The sequence below is a fragment of the Pleurodeles waltl genome, chromosome 11, assembly GCF_031143425.1.
Source record: "Pleurodeles waltl isolate 20211129_DDA chromosome 11, aPleWal1.hap1.20221129, whole genome shotgun sequence".
Classification (NCBI taxonomy): domain Eukaryota; kingdom Metazoa; phylum Chordata; class Amphibia; order Caudata; family Salamandridae; genus Pleurodeles; species Pleurodeles waltl.
The window spans coordinates 523,497,380-523,518,666 of record NC_090450.1 but is presented as its reverse complement, the minus strand read 5'-3'; the positions used below and the strand labels follow the sequence as shown (position 1 = coordinate 523,518,666).

The following is a 21,287-nucleotide window of genomic DNA, read 5'->3' as shown; positions in this document are numbered from 1 at the left end:
GGTAAAATTAGATCTGTTGAAATGATCATCACTCCACAAATATAAAATACCTCATACATTTATTTGGAATAACAACCTTCCCGCATACATTTTAAAGCTTTACAATTGCTTTACAATTGACCAAAAAATTGTGGTATAGGGTTACCAGACTTTAGAAAATATCCCTCTTTGTTTCTAACTGCACAGATTTTGTTTCAGTTTCTAAATGATAATAGTGCATGATTTCCTAAATTCTTTCAAAATTTTCTTAACTGTTTCTAATGGTAAACGTGGTAAAATTTCAACAATTATTATTTGTAAGAAACTTGCCTTAATTAGTTTTTTATTCAAAGTTTAGCACTAATATGAAAACCTTTAACAAAGTCTAATTCTGAATTAAAAATGAATAAACATATATTTTTCTAGGAAAACCTGGACTGAAGATGGCCTTTGTTTTTATTAGTGAGATACGTCAAGGAGTTATGCTTTTAACATTTTCAGAACTACAATGTCAATTTCATCTACATAAAACACAATATCATAAATATGAATTACTATGTAATTCTATCTTCAATGAATATATGAATTATTTAGCATTATTATCTTTAGTCACTCTAACTACATAACTTCTTAAGTATTGGAAAAAGTCACCCTCTACTGATAATTGTTCTCTAACTATTTACAAACAAATATGGAACATTGAGCTAGAATACGGTCCATAAATTAGTGATGGACTATATGGTCATGTAATATTGCAGGCTGCCTACCTGCTTCTATTTCTCAAACAAACTTTCTTAATTAACACACCTGTTTATGGTCTCCACTTAAAATGCTTAAAGCAAAATGGTTGAGGTGCAAGTTATAGTTACCTTAGGGCACAAGTTATATATATATATGCACATACACATATATATGTATAGATGTCTCTCTCTCGCGCGCTCTCTATCTCTTTGTATGTGTATGTATATATATATATACATATATATATATATATATATACACACATATATACATAAAGATAGATCGATAGATAGATAGATAGATAGATAGATAGATAGATAGATAGATAGATAGATAGATAGATAGATAGATAGATAGACATCCTCGATTGCTGAGTCTAGACAATAGAGCCTTGGGAAATTCATTTGTATGGCAGGATTGCCAATAAAGTGGCAGTGATAACACTGTGTGCATTGGAATTGTCCCAGACCATAATACTCAACAGCAGTGCGTAGAGGTAATGGACTGTGATGTTAAAGTAAACTGCAATTTGACAAAATCTTTTACATGTTCTCCTGTGTGCAATTTTAATAGGGGCCAAGGCATGCCCAGGAGACCACAATTTGTCCTTGAAAAACATGTGATCTGCATGCCTCTTATAGACTGCTCACCTGTGATCAAGGCGGAAAGTCAAAACGCACCAGGAGGCGAGCTGCCACACACTTTGATATTATTTAATAAAGCGCCAGGTGATTCTGTAATCTTAGTGCACAGCATTGTTGTCCTCTTTTTTATTGAAGTAACAGGATGCTCCTTACTGGTATTTGTGAATGCTGCCCTGTTAGGGTTTGGGGCTCCTTTAAACAGGGGAGTTCTTTTGATAGTTAGATCAGCTGTTCTAAAGGAAAATATTTTTTTGTGTTGCTAACAACTTTGGCTCTGTTTGAACAAATCTCCACAAAAACGTCCAAAAAGTTGCTACTTTTTGACTAGTTTGTGCAGGGAATGTTTCGGGGTGATCCATCAAGCAGGGGAAGAGAAAACAAAGGAGAGTCTGAAAACGCAAAATCCCCATGCATTTTCTATACACTGCTTTAGGCAGGAATACAGCAAAAAATGCTGAACAGAATTACAACAAATTTGGCAAGAAGCTAGATCTTGGTCTCCAGGTTGTGCGTTTTGTGATTCAGTGTAAATCAATTCAGAAGTATTTTTTAGAAATTATATTTGTGTTTGTATTTGTATATCTGGACAGTTGGGTCCGCAAGAGGGTAGTGACACCTGGCCACCTACCCCTTTAAATAAAACATAAGGCCCTGGGGTATGGGATCCCTGGGACCTAAAATGTTTCAGGAGGGGGGCCACTTGGTCGTCTCCCTCCCATTTAAAAACATAAGTCCCGGGGGGATGAGGTCCTCAGGCCATAATGATGCTCAAGAATGGGGCCACTGGTGAATTTCTGTGTTTTTTCTTTTTAGTTCAAAACGATGCTGTTGTCACTGACATATTCACCTAACTATACTGTTACCTCAACTTTTGTTTTCAGTGAAAAAAAAAATATATATATATATATATACACACATATACATGTTTACCTTTTAACATAGCCAACTCTCGGACCCGTGGGGCGGTGGCACATAAAATTATCGTTCAAGACCAGCGTTATTGCAAGAAGTCTCAAAAATATATTATTGAACGTGCTCCCACAAAATGCATATAAGATGGGAACAAAAATAAAAAACAAGATAAGTGACCAACGCGTTTCGACTTAACGTCTTCTACTGGACCTCTCCTACCATCATGGCATACATCATTATAATACATACATAGTCCCACCACCATTCACATGACCATCAGAGCACTAGAACAACAACCATTATTGTTCACAACAAATCCCTTTCAATACAGACAAACTGTTGTTATGAAACCTTCACCTTGCCGCAATGTGCTAGTGCCATCCCAAATTGACAGGGTTATAATACAGTCATAATATGCCTCCTCTAATATCTTAATGCACAATCCAACATTTTAAATATGTAATATTTTGTCGTTCCTCTTTTCCTCCACACATGCACTGTCATTTCAACAATTCAGTCTTTTCAAATTGTTTCATATCACAATAAAATTACCTTTCGATGGTACATATTCCCTAAATTCCTACTGTTCATCTATATATGTATTTCAAAGACAATCCATTCCCCTAAATATGGGTCAGTAAATCATGGGGCATTATATTATGAACAACAACACATTCTTCCCACAAGGTAACCCATAGGGTCAAAAAAATATAGACTCTTATCCAAAGAAGTATGAGCTAAGTTAATGTAAATTACTCATAACAGTAATGGAAAAAATATGTAAATATATGATGCATGTAGGATACTTCCCAATAATCCAATAGTATAACAATCCATTCCGGTCAACCACTCTCTTCATTATACGAAAGTGACACCTGCATATGTAAACAAGTGTATAGTGATTACTTGAATGATTCTACTTGGGGATAAATTTAACCCAAATTAATTCGTATTTTGGAACCAAGTCTGCTGTGTACTGGTACAGAGGCATCTAAAAGTCATAAAGTGTCAAGTGCAAGTGCAAAAGATGCCAATGCATGGGAGTTGGTGGTTCACCCAATCAATATGTGAGGAATCTCATTACCTATAATTCAGATGTATTATTCCCATAAAGTGTTAAATGCAAGTGCAAAAGATACCAATACATGGGAATTAATGGTTCACCCAATCGATATGTGAGGGATCCTAATACTCTTTAATTCAGATGTCTTACTCCAGAAAGTGACTGATGCATTTTATAAAAGAGTAAAATCATACTCTAAAATATATATTGCAATAGGCCATAATTCATTGGCAATTTAACCATAATAAAGTGACATATGGATATTACCAATTATCAAACAAGCTTAATCACTAAGGGATTAATTACAGGCTGAGGGAGAGTCAATATTGGCTGGGATCTATAACTCGATCAATAAATCTCCACATGATGTGAGAAATACATATTTAAGTTGTCTCGTAGACACAGTCACCAAAACGTTTGAACACTGGCAGCTAAGATGCCGACAATCCATAATACACATCAAAGATGGCCAACCAATGATGTTCTCATTCCATTATTCACAGGTGGATATGCAATTTAGCAACTGCATTATACCCCAAGGTGCCTCATGCCCATTACCATAATCAGACGTGATTCCTCTCAACTTAATTCCCTCTGCCTATTACCTCCCAGAGGGTGGGCCTTCGCATGTTTAATCCCAAAGCATTTGAAGCCTGCCAATGATCGTACATTACATTGTTCAAAATGCAGGCCATAGGATAACTCCAGTCACCATTCTTAAGGGCTCAGATATGTTGCAAAATCCTTAGTTTCAGTTTGTTAATTGTACTTCCCACATACAGTTTATTGCACTTACAGTTCAAAACTTAGACCAGAATACTCAGTATTGCACGTTATCCGGTCCTGTATAGTAATATCACTCCCTCTCAAAGGATTGATTGGTTCTTTGGTTAATACCATACTGACAAGCTTTACATTAATTGCACTTAACAAACCCCTGTGTTTTACTCTGCAACCAATTCTTTCCTCCATCAGGATCAAGATAGTTATAGGTTGAAATGTCACCCAAAGATTTATTTTTGGGGACGTGACTGTTGGTCCAATGTAGGTGATGTCTTCCAAATGTTTAGCTTCCCTTAAGACGTTACAATTGTTTTCCAATATTCATTTAACTTCAAATTGGGCTGTGTTATGTTCCAGAAATATCCTCCTTTCCCTCTCCCGTTTTGTCGCGTAATCACTCTGTTGAGACAGAAATTTATCACTAGGGATCTGATCAACTCTTTTTTTGGCACTTTCCAAAACACTCTGGGGGTATCTACATTTGAAGAATATTTACATCATATTTCTGAGTTCTCACTGGAGCACCTCATCAGTTGAACAGATTCTCTTGGCCCTTAGCATGTAACTATAGGGAATACTCCACTTTCACAAGGACCGTTGGATGGCCACTATTCCCATTCTAAATTCAATCGGGGTAGTCGGATTCCTGTGGATCTTAGTGATCAACTGATTGTCATGTACATCTACTCCAACGTCTAAAAAGTGCACTGGTGAACTGAATGTTCAAATCGTTGGAATTCAGTTTGTCTGTGAACATTTGTAATTCCATCTCATTGCCTTCCCACAAGATAAAGAGGTCATCGATGAACTGTGTCCATAGAATGACAGTCTCCATATATTTTTCATTATCCTCGGCCTATGCCACCTCCTTCTCTCACCATCCCATGAACAAGTTCGGGTAGGTGGGGGCGAAGGAGGTGCCCATTGCCGTCCCCTGTTTCTATAGGTAGTATTTATTATTGAAAAGGAAGACATTATGAGTTACTCAATATTCCAACCTTGCCATTAACATCTTTGTATGCTCCAAGTACTCTAAAGGTCTGTCCCTTAAAAAGTATTCACATGCCTGTATTCCATGCTTATGATCAATTGAAGTATATAGGGACACTACATCCAATGTCACCATGATGTAAGATTACCTCCAAGGAATCCCATCTAATTGCCTAAGGAAATCAGTGGAGTCCTTCAAATAAGATAGTAAACCAGTGACATACTGCTGTAAGAATAAATCCAAGTACCCTGAGCTGTTCTCCTAAAGAGAGCCAATGGAACTCACTTGGGTCTGCCTGGCGGTGCTTCCAAGTTCTTATGGATCTTTGGGAAGAAATATATAGTAGGTGTTCTTGCATGTTGTACCTTTGGGCATTGATATTCCTCTCACTCCTATAGATTATGCTCATGCCATCAATACAATTTGGAGTAGAATTCCCTCTCAATCTCCGTCATCAGGTTTTGTGGGAGACAGATATAATGAGCTGTGCTCCCCAATTGCCTCTCCGCTTCTGTCAGACAGGTGTCCCGGTCGATCAGCACAATGTTCCCCCCTTATCTGAGGGATTGATGATCAGTGAGGAATTACTTTTGAGATCAATGATATCGTTCCAATCCTTCAGTTTAAAGTTACTCCCCTTTCTTGTATTCCACCATCTTTTCCTCAGTTTATTCAAATCATCTACAACCAACTTGTGGGACAGATCAATTCTATTCCCCGGCGGTAATTGTAGACAGAATTTACTCTTAACTTTACACACGCACTCCATTGATATGTTGGTAATAAATCCCATCTTGTTCAATAAAACAATATCAGGAGTCCTTCCTTCAGGTTGTTGTTTCCTACGACCCCTATTTTCAAATCCTGGGACATTCTCATCATCCACTACAGATCCACAACTGTGTTCATTCCCTGATATGGAGGGATAAGATGTGGCTCCGTCGGAATTCAAGAGGACCTCATCTGCCAGAGTCACAATTGTTAGTAAATTTGACAGATCTTTTATTTGGAAGTTGGATAGTTCCAGGCTTACAAAATCCTTTTTCAGATACACCTTTTGCTTTCATTTCATAATATTTGTGCAGTTTCAGTTTCCTCAGATATTTATACAATTCAATCCTTGTATTCATGAAGTCAGGGCTAGTCATTGGGCAGAATGTCAGTCCTATGTTTAATATTCTCTCCTGGTCGTGGGTAAGCTTTATTGATGATATGTTAAGCACAAGTGGCCTGTCCCCCAAAATCTAATCATCCAGTATTGTTTTTATCTCTTACCACTGTGTTGGCCTCGCCCCCTTCCTCTTGCCCCTCCTTGTCCTGCAGTGTGTTTTCCGAAATTCTTTTGTGCTCTGCCTCCCCCTACTTGGTGTGTTGTCTTGCGCAAGAAGCAGGTTTTCTGTTGAAAATGCCCCTTCTCATAGTTGACTCATCAGCACTTTATCCTGGATCAGAGTCAAATTCACTCTCACTGACTATTCACAGGGGGTCTATCCATCTTCTCCTTTGCCCTCAGTTTGTCAAACATTTCAGCAGAGGTATAAATAAGGCCAAACTGGTAATCCAGTCGGTCTCTAGTGAATTTCCTCGCTTTCCTTTCCATTACTTCATCATCATACTCCTGCAAGCTCTTTCCCATTTTTATAAGCAGTTCTTTCACCATTATATCCTCTTAATATTTCTCTAGTTCTTTCTCAATTAGTTTGATTTTTGATTATTGTTCCTTCGCCTCCATCTTTGTCTTAGCTTGTCTCATCAACCTCACTGAACACTCCTCTGTGTTCTCACACCACTGTTTCACCAAATCATCATCCATTTGTTCATAATTTGTCAGCAACATAATTGGCAAGCTCCTTCATATTCTCTTACATTCCAAGTACCTAGTCAGGGACGTAATTTCCCACCATTGTTTAAATTCCATCTGCCTCGCTATTTCCAGGTCCTTAATCAGCGAAGCCAGTGTTCTCTTCCCTGATTCCAAATTCCAGTCACTTCTTGTGGAATACACTGCATCTTTGAAGGTTCGTTCTGCAGCCAATCTCCATTTTGCATGCCTGTCCTCCATACTTCCTTATTCCCTTTATATGATTCACCTCAAGTGCTCTGTGTTAACAGTTCAATTACAATTCTTAATACGTGTCCATCACAACACTATCCCTTAATTGAATGTCAAATTATTTGCATCTACCTACTCCCTTCATCATTCAACGTACTAACACAATTCCTTGCATGAGTATGCAGGATTACTCTTTTATGCTCGTACAGCTTCTCTTTCCTGCAATGCTGTGAACGATCTTCCCTCTCTACTCATGGTGTTCAGTCATGTCCCTGTAATTGCCATTTGAGTCAGATGGAACTACATCTGTTTCAATCCTTCATATCTTGCCGGGGCAATACGGGCCTCAGACAGGTAACAAAACCCACCTGCACACCCTCCGGTACCCGTGTCAGTTACCAACCTTACCTTAGGGAGTCCCTGTATGCACTCAATAGATTCTTTTTCCTTCGACTAGTACAGTGGAGGGCAACATTGCTTCACTTTTACTATGACCCACACTTAAAAAAACAGTGGTTAAAGTAACACAATATTTAGGTGAATGTCAGTGACGGTATCAAAGGTCTGAACCAAAAAAAAATAATCAGTTACGGTTAGCAGAGATAACTATAATTTGTGCCCTGCCATGCACTGCTTATGACCTCAAATATTACAACATTCATGACAAGTTCTAGGACATCACTGATGACATCATCCAGTAGGTCTTCAGTTTTCAGCAGGGCAGAGATTCTACAAAGTAGATATTAAGAAGTTTAAGGAGCATTGTGTTATTATAAAGAATCTTATCAGCATGATAATTGCTGCATAACATAAAAGACTGCGTGCACCAGGTACTAAGCTACTTATACATGCTTCTTTTGCTTCAGAAGAAGGGCTGCATGGCGTGGGAAGGCTATAGGTAGAATGATCTTTAGCACCTTCAGACCTTGGTTATTTTAAACAAGTAATGTCCTTTTTGACAAGTGTTACATAGAGGGTACCCTGTTCTGAGTAGATTTATTTTAATACTGTGTGGTGTATTTCTCATGAGAGTTGCACTGTCTGCAATGTGATACAGGAAAAACTCTATCCATAGAATAAACACTTTTCTTCCCATAGCAACTTAATTTCTCATTGTTGGTCTGGTGACTGGGAGGGTTTGGATACAGATAAAAGCGTGTTTTTCGGAAGGAGGCAGGAGGCGGACCATAGGGCAGGAGCCCTTTAAACTTGGATCGCGCTCCCGCTGTCGCGGGAAGCGCGTTTTTCGGAAGGAGGCAGGAGGCGGACCATAGGGCAGGAGCCCTTTAAACTTGGATCGGGCTCCCGCTGTCACGGGACGCGCGTGGGCGGCGCCGGGGGGCAAAGCCCGGGCCAAGGGCGGGCCCGTCCTTCGCCCGTCAGCGCCCGGAAGAGGCTGGGCTGGGCCACCCCCCTGAGAACTCACTTGGGACTTCTGGATCAGGCTCATCAGATTCTTAAGAGGTACTGCATTTCTTTCTCCCGTGATTGCTCTTTCATAACCCCCCTTATTTGGGTTTCACGGCTCAGGAGGCCCTAAGTAACTGGCATCTAAGCAAGATCCGCTAAGAGAGCAGTTCCATTTATCTAATTACTATTTTCACACTGCCACTACTTCCCTGTATTTTACTCATATCGGCTTAGATTGGCGTTTTGCCCCATTATAACTTGCAAGACTATGGGTAAAAGAAAGACCACCACACCTGGGGCCGATGGAGCACACGCTATGCCCGTCCAATCATCAATAACTAGTTACTTATCTTCAGTTATTGGGGCCATTGAAACTGAAATTGTCCAAGTGGAAGAAAGAATTGGGGTGGCAAATAATATGACCCAAAGAAACTCTTTAGAACCTACGACCTATATACAGTCCGCAGTCTTTCCAATTGCTCCCCGTGAGTTTATCTTGCCTCTGCCTGAAGATGACGTTAATGCTTCGCATTCTTTACAGCCGTTTAAAATAGCTAACAACGAACACTTAGCTGACACTCCCCCTCCCCCCAAAAAAAGGAAAGCTGGAGGATCCCGTAAGTGTAATAAGTTACTCAAACACCCAACGAAGGTTAAGGAACGTATTTCCACACCAACGGATATCCCGGCCGACCCTTTTCCAAAGGAAATCTCAACATTGGGCGATCTAGGCTCAGATCGCAGGATTTTAAGAGATAATCATTCGACCAACTTAGACTCAATCCTCAAATCTTTTTTTTCGGCTTTAGAGGAGAAGCTAACATTACTCATTGATTCCAAATTTGAGCAGTTACAAGAAACTATTTTTAAATATCTGCCTCAGCAGCCCACTCTAAAATCTAGTTCAAACTCCCCTCCCTCTACTCCGAAATTGGTGTCTGATCTCAATGCTTCTCAGCAGGCTAACCGTCTAATGAACTGCAACCAACTCCCGTCCCATCGCATACCTACCCGCAATCCCCATGATGACTTATTAACCGATTCCCGGTCTACTCTGGCTGGTGGCGCGATTGATTTACCGAGGCCTGAAACTGCTTCCAAACCTAGATCTTCCACTAGCACAAAGGAGGTTCTACAGCTTCCTCCGGATAGCTTGCCATATGTTTTAGTTTTAGCAAATGTTCCACCTCTTGATTGCGCTCAGAAGGAAGATACTCATGCGCTAATAAGGAAAATGCACATTGGATGAGCCAAAGACTTAGACATCAAGATGATTTAAATAATAGAATAATTATGGCTAGAAGGGTGAAGTGGTTAGGCTTGTCTAAAAAAGCATATGAAGGCGATTGCATAGTGATTAATTTTGCAAATTCTCATTGTGTTAATCATTTGTTGGCGTCTCTACCATCGAGTCCAAAAGGGGAAGGTGGAATTAAAGTCTATCCATTAAGCTTTTTTTACAGGCCGCCCACTTTACTACTTCCTCCTATGAGGGCTTCTCATGGTAAAAATATTCTAACAAAGGCACCTGTACAGAACCCCACTTTTGACTCTGGGGTTACTCAAAATCACTCTTCCGTTGATGCAATTGATTGACAATCGGAGGGTTTGGGGCTCCCAAATGAATATTTACAGGAACCAGAGCTGATGGGAGTGCATACACTTTTGCAATCACCCATAGGGCCTGATGAGTTAGTTAGCTTTCCACATCTTACAACAGATACGGCCATAATCGAGGAGTCTGGGAAAAAGCCCCAGCAAAGTAACGCATTGTTATCCTTAATTAGTTGGAATATTGCTGGGTTGCGTTCTAAAGTTGAAAATTTGGAATGGCTGGAATTTATATCCACATTTGACATCATTTGTTTTCAAGAAACTTGGCTTACGGCACCCTTCCATTTAGACGGCTACTACTCCGTATCTCAGCCAGCTACTCCATCTAGAGCAGGCAGAGCAAGTGGCGGCCTTCTGGTACTTGTGTCATTATTACTCCCAAAAATTGAGGTTTCATTGATTTGGTCTTCTGCTTTTTTTTTGGTAGTTTTATTATCAATATCCGGATGAAAATATATTTTACTCTTAAACTTTTATAATAACATTCCAAGTGCTGCTCTGCCAGGAAGTCTCGAAGAGCTTACAGACCAACTAGACTCAGCCGGGAAACTTCAGGACAGGGAATTTGATACAATCTGGGTTGGAGATTTTAATGTTCAGTTATGCAAGTATGAGTTACCTCATTTATGTGGCACCGCTATAGAAGGTAGAGAGTCACTCACTCATTTTATTCACTCTAATTTAGGAAATGCCTTGAACACTCTCATTTATAAATTTGATCTTGCCTTTGCAAGGGATATGGCAAACAGTCAGATAAGAGAAACACCCACCTATACTGGAAGTATTAACGGCAGCATTATTGATTTTATTCTGATTAACTCCTCACTTTCACGTTCAATAGCGGATTTTAAAACTAATTCTCACTGTGCTAGTGACCATAACCCTTTGAGCATAAAACTATCCTTTAAAACTAGAGTAATTTTACCTAGGATTGCATATAAAGGGGTAGAGGTGTTCAAAAGAAATTCTGGCCCTCGCATAAGGTGGGAGAGAGTAAACTCTAACACTTTCCATACAAACCTTATCACTCAAAACAAGGCTGACATAAACACTTGCTTGTCCCTGCAACCCACTCCATTCCACCTTATAAATGCCTTTGAATCTTTAAGCTGTACCATTTCTCAGGCATTGTTGTGTGCCCAACATCCCAAAGGTGTAAAACCTCAACGGTGGTTCAACTCTACCTGTACGGCTGCCCATAGAGATCTAAAGTTAGCGATCAAAACCATTCCATGTAATCGGGATCTAATTAAACAGGCCAGGGGCCGATATAAATCAGTCCTAGAAGAGAGAAAGAATGAAATACGCACTAGCACTTGGGAAGACCTTATGGCAGCGACGGAACTACGGGATCCCTCTCAATTTTGGAAGGTGGTTAATCACCCATATTTTTCAGGAAAGGAAAACAGGGAAGATGACTGTTTGATACCAGAGGGGGTTTGGGTAGACCATTTTTCATCTGTATTTCAATCTGCAAATAATCCCAATGACGGAGGGGAGGTATGTGGCCCCCCACGTTTGGCTACTCCAATTCCAGCTAAGAGCGCCATTTTACTTGAGGCACATGAGATCAGTGCTGCAATAACTAAAATGAAACTAAGGAAAGCTCCTGGCCCTGATGGGATACCGGTGGATCTATTTAAATCTCTACCTGATCTGTGGGTTCCATTAATCACAAACGTTCTGAACAGTGCTATTCAAAGCGCTATTCCCTCCTCATGGTTAATGGCAATTATCGTTCCGATTTTCAAAAAGGGTAACAGGCTTGACCCCTTCTGCTATAGACCCATTTCTTTAATAGACTCCACGGCAAAGATACTGGGGAGTTTCATCCTGACCCGGCTCGAGGATTGGGTTGTAAGGTCAAACATTTTATCGCCAATTCAATATGGGTTTAGGCCTGGATTAGGCACAGTGGACCAGGCCCTAAATTTACATCTTATCCTCAGTAAATATGTAATTGCCAAAAGGGAACCTATCCATTTAGCATTCATAGATCTGTCTAGTGCATTTGATATGGTGAACAGAGCAAAATTGTGGGACATAATGGATACAATGGGGATTGAGCAAGATTTGTTAATTTTGATCAAACGCTTATACTCTGACCTCCATATTTTAATTCAGTTAGGACAACACGGTGAAAGGTCCCATCCCCTTGTTTCCACTCAAGGTGTTAGACAGGGCTGCACACTGGCACCTTTCCTGTTTTTACTGTATATAAATGGCTTGCATAATTGTTTGGTCCAAAATGGTAAGGATTTCCCAAGGATGAGTTTTAGACAATTGCCAATTTTATTATATGCCGATGATGCTGTTTTAATTGCCCGCACGGCCAATGGTCTACAGACTCTCTTGGATCTTTTCTTAACACACACACGAGAGCTGGATTTGAAAGTCAATTTAAAAAAATCACATGTTATGACCTGCGGTCCTAAAAATACTCGTACCAGATGTTTTAGAATGGGGGGGAATACCCTGACAAAGGTAAAAGACTTTTGCTATCTAGGTCTGTATCTAAGTTCCACTCTGTCTTGGAAATCCCATTTGAATTTTAAGCTTCAACAACTGGCAAGAAATGTTGAGGCAATCTTTCGCTTTGCCCGCAGATTAGGGCATAGACCGGTCCATCAGATCCTCACGCTCTACAACTCTAAATGTGTTTCGGCGGCGATCTATGGGGGTGGCCTTTGGGGATATACCAGTCCAAGCACTTTGCAGCTTGCAGAGAATACATTCCTTCATCGGTTACTTATGGTACCTAAGAACATAGCGAACATTTTATGCCATGAGGAACTGGGAATCCGCTACATTACAGATCTGATAGATATTGCCCCACTTTTGCTATGGATAAAAGTATGGTCAAATCCGGCAGCTACTTTAACACATGATTGTGTAAAAGATTGTTTCTCATTATCAAACTGTAACAAAATTCCATGGCTAAATTTTGTTCACAATGGCTTCCGAAACTTGGATTTGGAGTTTATGTATTTTAAACCAGAGCTCCTGCCAGCTAATGCGAAAGAAATTGTTAAACTTCGACATAAAGAGTATGTTATGAATCTTAGATACCAAATGGCAGAGAAATTGAGCTCTTTTAATTCATATATACAAATTCTATCATCAGACTTGTTAGAACCTTATTTTGTTTGGTTCCCGACCCCTTCTTTATACTCTTTACTTGTATCTTTTAGATTTAATTTGATCCATTTTAGAGTGGCGTTCCCGATAAAATGTGTGTGGGAAAAAACACTACCCCCATGTCCTTGTGATAACTTTTCAAAACAAAGCACTTGCCACTTTATTTTATTTTGTAAACTTTATTCAGTTCCCAGGAAATCCTTTTTATTGCCCATTTTGCGCAACTTGCACACTTCTTCCTACAAAGAAGGATTGATTGGCATCCAAAGCCTCTCATCCAAACAAATCTGCATTTCTATTCTTAGTTTTATTAAATCCGCTATCACCATTAGAAATCGATATGAACTGGTAATGTGACTATTTATTAAGAGAAATTAGGCATTGTCCTATTACTATATTGTCTTATTGTTATATACGTTTTTATAAGTATTTATTATCTTACTGTTTTAGTAAGCTTGGGTGGTAAGCTTAGATTTAATAGACTTACTTTTAATGAATGTCACAAGTACTGTATTTTATGATGATTTTTATGTATGCATGTTTACTTTTATGGCTAATCGCCGAATAAAGTTATTTTGACTGACTGATAAAAGCTATCCGTAGTAGGACATTCATTTTGGAAAAGACATTGAGGCCCTCATTACGACTTCGGCAGATGGAAACCCCCGTCCGCCGAAGTAGTTCGGTCAGAAAACCGCCAGTGCAGCGACCAGAACGCGAGTGCTATGAGGAGTTTCTCGCTGGGTCGGCGGGCGGAAACAGAGTTTCCGTCCCCCGGCCCAGAGGGAAACAGCTAACAACATTGACACTGGCTCATAATACAGCCAGCGGCAATGTTGTGATGCGTCGGGTGCAGCAGCACCCGTTGCGCTTTTCACTGTCTGCCTAGCAGACAGTGAAAAGTGCGACAGGGCTGGCCATGGAGGCTCCTGCACTGCCCATGTCCATAGGGACCGCCATGTAAAAGCCGGCGGAGAGGGGACTCGTAATCCCCAGGGAAGCGCTGCTTGCAGTGCTGCCCTGGCAGATTGAGACCGCTAGCCCCATCAGGCTGTCGGCCGGCAAAAATATTTTGGTGCCGGCAGTCTGACTGTGGTGCTTTCGCCACGGTCATAATGTGGAGGCTGAACTGCTGCATTGGCAGGGGTCCGACTGCCACCAAGTGTCTGGCGGTCCTAGGACCACCAGACTTGTAATGAGGGGCTGAGTATCTTGGCTTTCTCTGAACATTTGTATACATTTTGAACACCGTGTGCAATGAGGGTTTCCTATATATGTGTGGTTGATTGTTAATGTGAACTAGGCTACCCATGAAGTATATGGTATAGGTTCAAGTTTGCACGTAACACATGCTTGCTATTTTGAACTTACTTTCAGGCCTCTAATGCCATAGGAGTTTACAAAAGAAGCTTAGATTATGTCATCAGTGATGTCATCAATCATGTCATTTGAGACATCATCAGTGACGGCATAAATGATGTTATAGAACATGTCAAGAGTGATGTAATATGTTAGGTGATGAGCAGTGCATGGTGGAGGAGTAAGTTATAGTTACCACTGCGAAACATCACTGGTGATTTTCTGTGTTGTTTTGAGTTCAAATCGTTATTGTTGTCACCGACATAGTCAATTAACTATAATGTTACTTTAACCTTTGTTTTGTTTCAGAGAATGTCTAAGGTGTTTAGTAAACAAAAACAGATCTTTTTATCATACCTAACTTTAACATTACATTAATATTTTGTCTTTTCAGCGAATTTCTAGTTTGTTTTTTTAATGTAATATAATATTTTTTTTACCATATGTAAAGCCAACTCCCACAGGCAGCCAACCCCACGTACAGCACAGCGTTTGGCTGTGCACAGCAGGGGGTTGGCAACAGGCTGGCCTTGAGGGTCCCCCCAGCCCTAAGGATAGGGTTCCTGGGGCTATAAATGGGCTTGGGAGGGAGGCCAAACTCACGACCTGGCAGCTGTAATTTTTGTTTGTTTTTGGCACGATCCTGTAGGACTCCTATGGGATCGTGTCAATATTTGCAATTTTTCTTCTTACTTTTGGCTACAATGGGGCCTACCTTCCCCCTTAAATATTTTTGTTAAATTACAAGACAGCAGGCTAAGACCTCAGCTCTGTAATGGCTGCCAGAATCTTTTTTCTCATATTGCTGGCAGCTGTTTAGAGCGCTTGCTCCGGCGGAAGTCTGACTCCAACAGGAAAGAGGTGGTCTAAGAGAAAAAAGCTCCCTGGGCCAATCAGAATGCTATATTTTTAAATTAGCGCTACCGCTGCACCCTCAAGATCCTCTCACTGACCCAACCAGCCAGATATACAAATATTTTTAAACCTTAATTTCTCAAAAACTGTTGAACGGATTTACACCAAATCACAAAAAGCACAGTCTGCGGACCAAGATCTAGCTTCCTGCCTAATTTGGTGTAATTCGGATCAGCAGTTTTTTGCAGTAGTGCTTCTTAAAGATATAAACAAAGTAATGGCTCACGTGCTATGTCTCATACGGTTAACATATATTTAAAACCGATAACACGTGTTTCATCCGGGGGGTGCCCCTGGATTTCATCAGGACCTCCTACAATAATGTTATCAAAAAAATAACATTATATAAATTACCACAGATTTAAGATACAGTTCCACAGTTATATCATTATTAAATGCATAATGTATGCATTGGAAACCATATATAATTACAATTACTGAAATATTCTATAAATCTTAACTTAGTTATTCCTACTACAAAATGTCATCACATCATCATGTAAACAAGAATTAAAAATTATATTCACTCAAATTGATCAATATAAATATATTCCAAATCTCAATATGCGTGATACCCTAACAAATATTCCAAATAATAGCCTAAAGCATCTCAGTGTAGGTTATATCTATACCACATACCCTACCTGCCTCCACCTGTGAATACTAGTTATATATCTGTGCATCTTACCCTATATAGTGTCTCCTTTTATTACATATATAGTCGAACTTCGTTGATATTGTTACCTACAATAAATATGAATGGAATTTGTGAGGAATATTTAAAAATTAAAGTGATTCAAAGATATAAAGACCTCGTGTAGTCACTTACCCGATTCTTCAATAAATCATAGCGACGCTTAGCGAGTACGCGATAGCGTGTGTCAAAGCCGACACTGCGGAGCTGCAGACGCTTTATGCAGCTACCTTCAACAAAATAGAAATAGGACTATGCTAACCTCGTCCATACACGCGGTAAATATAGAAAACGGACACTATTGATAACACTACAAACCTACGAGATTCTTGTAATTCTAAACTAAAGCTAGATTAAGTGTTTCTAAATTAACCCTTCACTTAAAATTAAAAGAATTTCTACATTCTACTATATGGAGACTATTCCTAAAGATATAATAAATATATAATATTGTTAACAAAAGTATTCAATGTTCCTATATCTATATTTCAAAATTTAACATGTATTGGAGACTTCCCTAAAACTATCCCCACAAATTAATTATTAATCACCTAAAAAGTACTCTAATTCGTAATCTGTATTCAAACCCCTTTCTACGGCTCCTAATTTCAAAATCCATCGCGATTCCATTCTTCTAAGGGCTAATTCCCTATTACCACCACGGGGATTAACTTCGCAGTAGTCAAAACCGAAAAATTTGAATGTCTTATAAATTGTCTGTGCGCTGCATGATTTCATATGACATGCTATAGGATAGCGCTCATCTTGTTGATTTATTGCCCTCCAATGTTCTGAAATTCTAACCTTTAGTGAACGTATTGTACTGCCTATATAGATTTTATTACATTTACATATAATCATATAGACCACATATCTAGTGTTACAATCTATATGTGATTTAATTGTTATTCTTTTGTCTCTATCATAATCATACTCTTTCAGAGGCTGCCAAGCCCATTTACAGACCGCACATGAACCACATTTAAAAAAACCTTGGTTCCGCTGATTCAACCAGTCTGGCTTTGTCTTCTCCAATGGGTAACTGGGACTAAGTATATTGCTTAGGGTGTTTCCCCTTCTAAATACTACATCTGGTTTGTTTCCTATAAATTTGTGGAGTGCATGATCCTGAATTAGTAAAGACCAGTGTTTCTTCATACTCCTAATAAGTATTTTGGACTTCTCTGTGTGGTCCAATATAATTCTGATCCTTTGTTCCTTAACTATAGCATTAGTATCCCTCTTATGTATATCCAGACCTAATAAACGTTTGCGTGAGATATTTTTCGCTTTCCGTAATGATTTATTAATCAGAGAGTCTGAGTAACCTCTAGCTCGAAATCTCTGTCCCATATTTTCAATCTCTTCTAAAAATTCTCTATTCAAACTACAATTCCTCCTAGCTCTGATCATTTCTCCAAGTGGTATTGCCTCTATCTGATGTTGTGGATGGGCACTTGTAGCGTGCAATATAGTATTACATGAGGTTGGTTTGCGATATAGTCTGCTTTCTATTTTATGATTTTCTACAAACAGTTCCACATCAAGAAATTCTAATTTAATTTCACTATATTTATGTGTGAATTTAATGTTCACCGTGTTACCATTTAGATATTTACAAAATTTCTCCAGTTCATACACATCTCCTGTCCATATCATGAAACAGTCATCTATGTACCGTCCCCAGTACAATATATGAGTGTGCCAATCTGCTGCACCAGAGCCCCAAAGCCAAGTTTCCTCAAACCACCCCATGAACAAATTCGCATAGGATGGCGAAAATTTAGAGCCCATTGCTACGCCCTGTTTTTGCTTATACCATTCTTTTTTAAAAAGAAAGTAGTTGTTATTCAGAATAAGATCGATCATATTAATGATCATCTGCGTATGTTCCATCAAACTAACTGACCTCCTAAATAAAATATGTTCTATGGCTTTCAAACCTATATCATGTTGGATGCTTGTATATAATGCTACCACATCTAATGTGACCATAATCATTCCTGTGTCCCAATAGATATCTGAAAGTATACTAAGGATATGTTTTGTATCCCTAATATAGGAGGGCAAATTACTAACAAATGGTTGTAAAAAGGTATCAACAAATTCTGACAATCTTTCTGTAGGACCGCCTATTCCAGATACAATAGGTCTCCCCGGTGGAAATATTAACTGCTTATGGATCTTAGGCAGTGTATAGATACATGGAAATTTGGGGCGATATACTTGAAGATATGAATATTCATTCTCATCCAACAGCTCCCTTTCCCGCCAATTCTTTAAAAGAATATTAATCTTTCTGGTCAAAATATTGATTGGGTTAAAAGAAAGCTTCTCATAACAGGTCTCATCATTTAATTGTGTGTATATTTCTTGTTCATAGTCTTTCCGGTTCATAATCACAATATTACCACCCTTATCAGCTCTTTTAATAATCAAATCTTCATCCTTTTTGAGGGATTCTAATGCTGTGTACTCCTGATGACTTAGATTTGATGTTCTTAGTTGTGTCTTCTTAGTTTCTAATTTGTTGAGGTCTTTCCATACCATTTTATAAAACATTTCTATGTTATTGTCCGTTGTAAGATTCGGCATCCATGTAGATCTCTGTTTCAGTCCGCTGGTAGTATGCACATTTGAAGGTAGATTTAAGTCTTGCAAAACAGTAGAAATAGTTGTCGGGTATTCTTCATAGTCCGTAATAGTCATTAGCGCCACTGTATCATGTACATCCTGAATAGATAAACCACTAAGTAATGGTTTGTTGTGAGAGACTACCTCCACATCTTTAGTACGTATTTCAAAATATTTTTTTAGTTTAAGTTTCCTAATAAATTTATATAAGTCAATTTTAGACTTACAAATGTCTCCAACCGAAGATGGACAGAATCCCAAACCTTTATTAAGAAGATTGATCATATCTGAAGACAGTATCTTATCTGACAGGTTAACCACATTATCGACAATATCTTCTAAGGATTCTGAGTCTTTTGATTCCTTGATCTGGTTCTCATAGCCACATATACTTCGCTTTTTCCCTCCTCTCTTCCCTCTTCTTGTTTTTCTAATCTGCTTATCTAAATGGGCTTGGCAGCCTCTGAAAGAGTATGATTATGATAGAGACAAAAGAATAACAATTAAATCACATATAGATTGTAACACTAGATATGTGGTCTATATGATTATATGTAAATGTAATAAAATCTATATAGGCAGTACAATACGTTCACTAAAGGTTAGAATTTCAGAACATTGGAGGGCAATAAATCAACAAGATGAGCGCTATCCTATAGCATGTCATATGAAATCATGCAGCGCACAGACAATTTATAAGACATTCAAATTTTTCGGTTTTGACTACTGCGAAGTTAATCCCCGTGGTGGTAATAGGGAATTAGCCCTTAGAAGAATGGAATCGCGATGGATTTTGAAATTAGGAGCCGTAGAAAGGGGTTTGAATACAGATTACGAATTAGAGTACTTTTTAGGTGATTAATAATTAATTTGTGGGGATAGTTTTAGGGAAGTCTCCAATACATGTTAAATTTTGAAATATAGATATAGGAACATTGAATACTTTTGTTAACAATATTATATATTTATTATATCTTTAGGAATAGTCTCCATATAGTAGAATGTAGAAATTCTTTTAATTTTAAGTGAAGGGTTAATTTAGAAACACTTAATCTAGCTTTAGTTTAGAATTACAAGAATCTCGTAGGTTTGTAGTGTTATCAATAGTGTCCGTTTTCTATATTTACCGCGTGTATGGACGAGGTTAGCATAGTCCTATTTCTATTTTGTTGAAGGTAGCTGCATAAAGCGTCTGCAGCTCCGCAGTGTCGGCTTTGACACACGCTATCGCGTACTCGCTAAGCGTCGCTATGATTTATTGAAGAATCGGGTAAGTGACTACACGAGGTCTTTATATCTTTGAATCACTTTAATTTTTAAATATTCCTCACAAATTCCATTCATATTTATTGTAGGTAACAATATCAACGAAGTTCGACTATATATGTAATAAAAGGAGACACTATATAGGGTAAGATGCACAGATATATAACTAGTATTCACAGGTGGAGGCAGGTAGGGTATGTGGTATAGATATAACCTACACTGAGATGCTTTAGGCTATTATTTGGAATATTTGTTAGGGTATCACGCATATTGAGATTTGGAATATATTTATATTGATCAATTTGAGTGAATATAATTTTTAATTCTTGTTTACATGATGATGTGATGACATTTTGTAGTAGGAATAACTAAGTTAAGATTTATAGAATATTTCAGTAATTGTAATTATATATGGTTTCCAATGCATACACTATGCATTTAATAATGATATAACTGTGGAACTGTATCTTAAATCTGTGGTAATTTATATAATGTTATTTTTTTGATAACATTATTGTAGGAGGTCCTGATGAAATCCAGGGGCACCCCCCGGATGAAACACGTGTTATCGGTTTTAAATATATGTTAACCGTATGAGACATAGCACGTGAGCCATTACTTTGTTTATATGTTATAGGTAACTTATGTTACCAGTTGAGGTATTTGGAGGGGTTAACCTTAGTTTTAGGCTCCGTGCATCTAGATAGTATTAATATATGTAATTAGAAGGTAGGAGCGCCATTCACTATCTTGTCTTAACCCCCTTCTTAACCTATGCTTCTTAAAGATGTCTATGGAAAATACTGCCACTGGGTAATATAGATATACATACCATGGAGGGAACAGTGTATTTACTCCATGAATTAGGTTGCCTTTGTAACTCAGCTGCAGAACTAACCTTTCTAGGAAATAGATTAGCATTTCATACTCACTCTGACCCCTGAATAATATTTCCCTGAACAATATTTGGAATAATATTACTATGTTGATATAAGGCTCTTTTTCGTTTTCTTAGCTCTTTAGCTGTATGAGTTCACTAACCAGAAATAGTATACCAAGACTTGACATTTGATTATGAAAATAGTAACGTA

The 21,287-nt window shown here is 38.6% G+C and overlaps 1 protein-coding gene across 1 annotated transcript in view; it reads right to left on the bottom strand.

The window, feature by feature from the left end:
• Positions 1 to 21,287, bottom strand: part of SLC9A9 (solute carrier family 9 member A9) — a 2,563,562-nt gene that overhangs the window by 947,486 nt on the left and 1,594,789 nt on the right. The window lies entirely within an intron of this gene.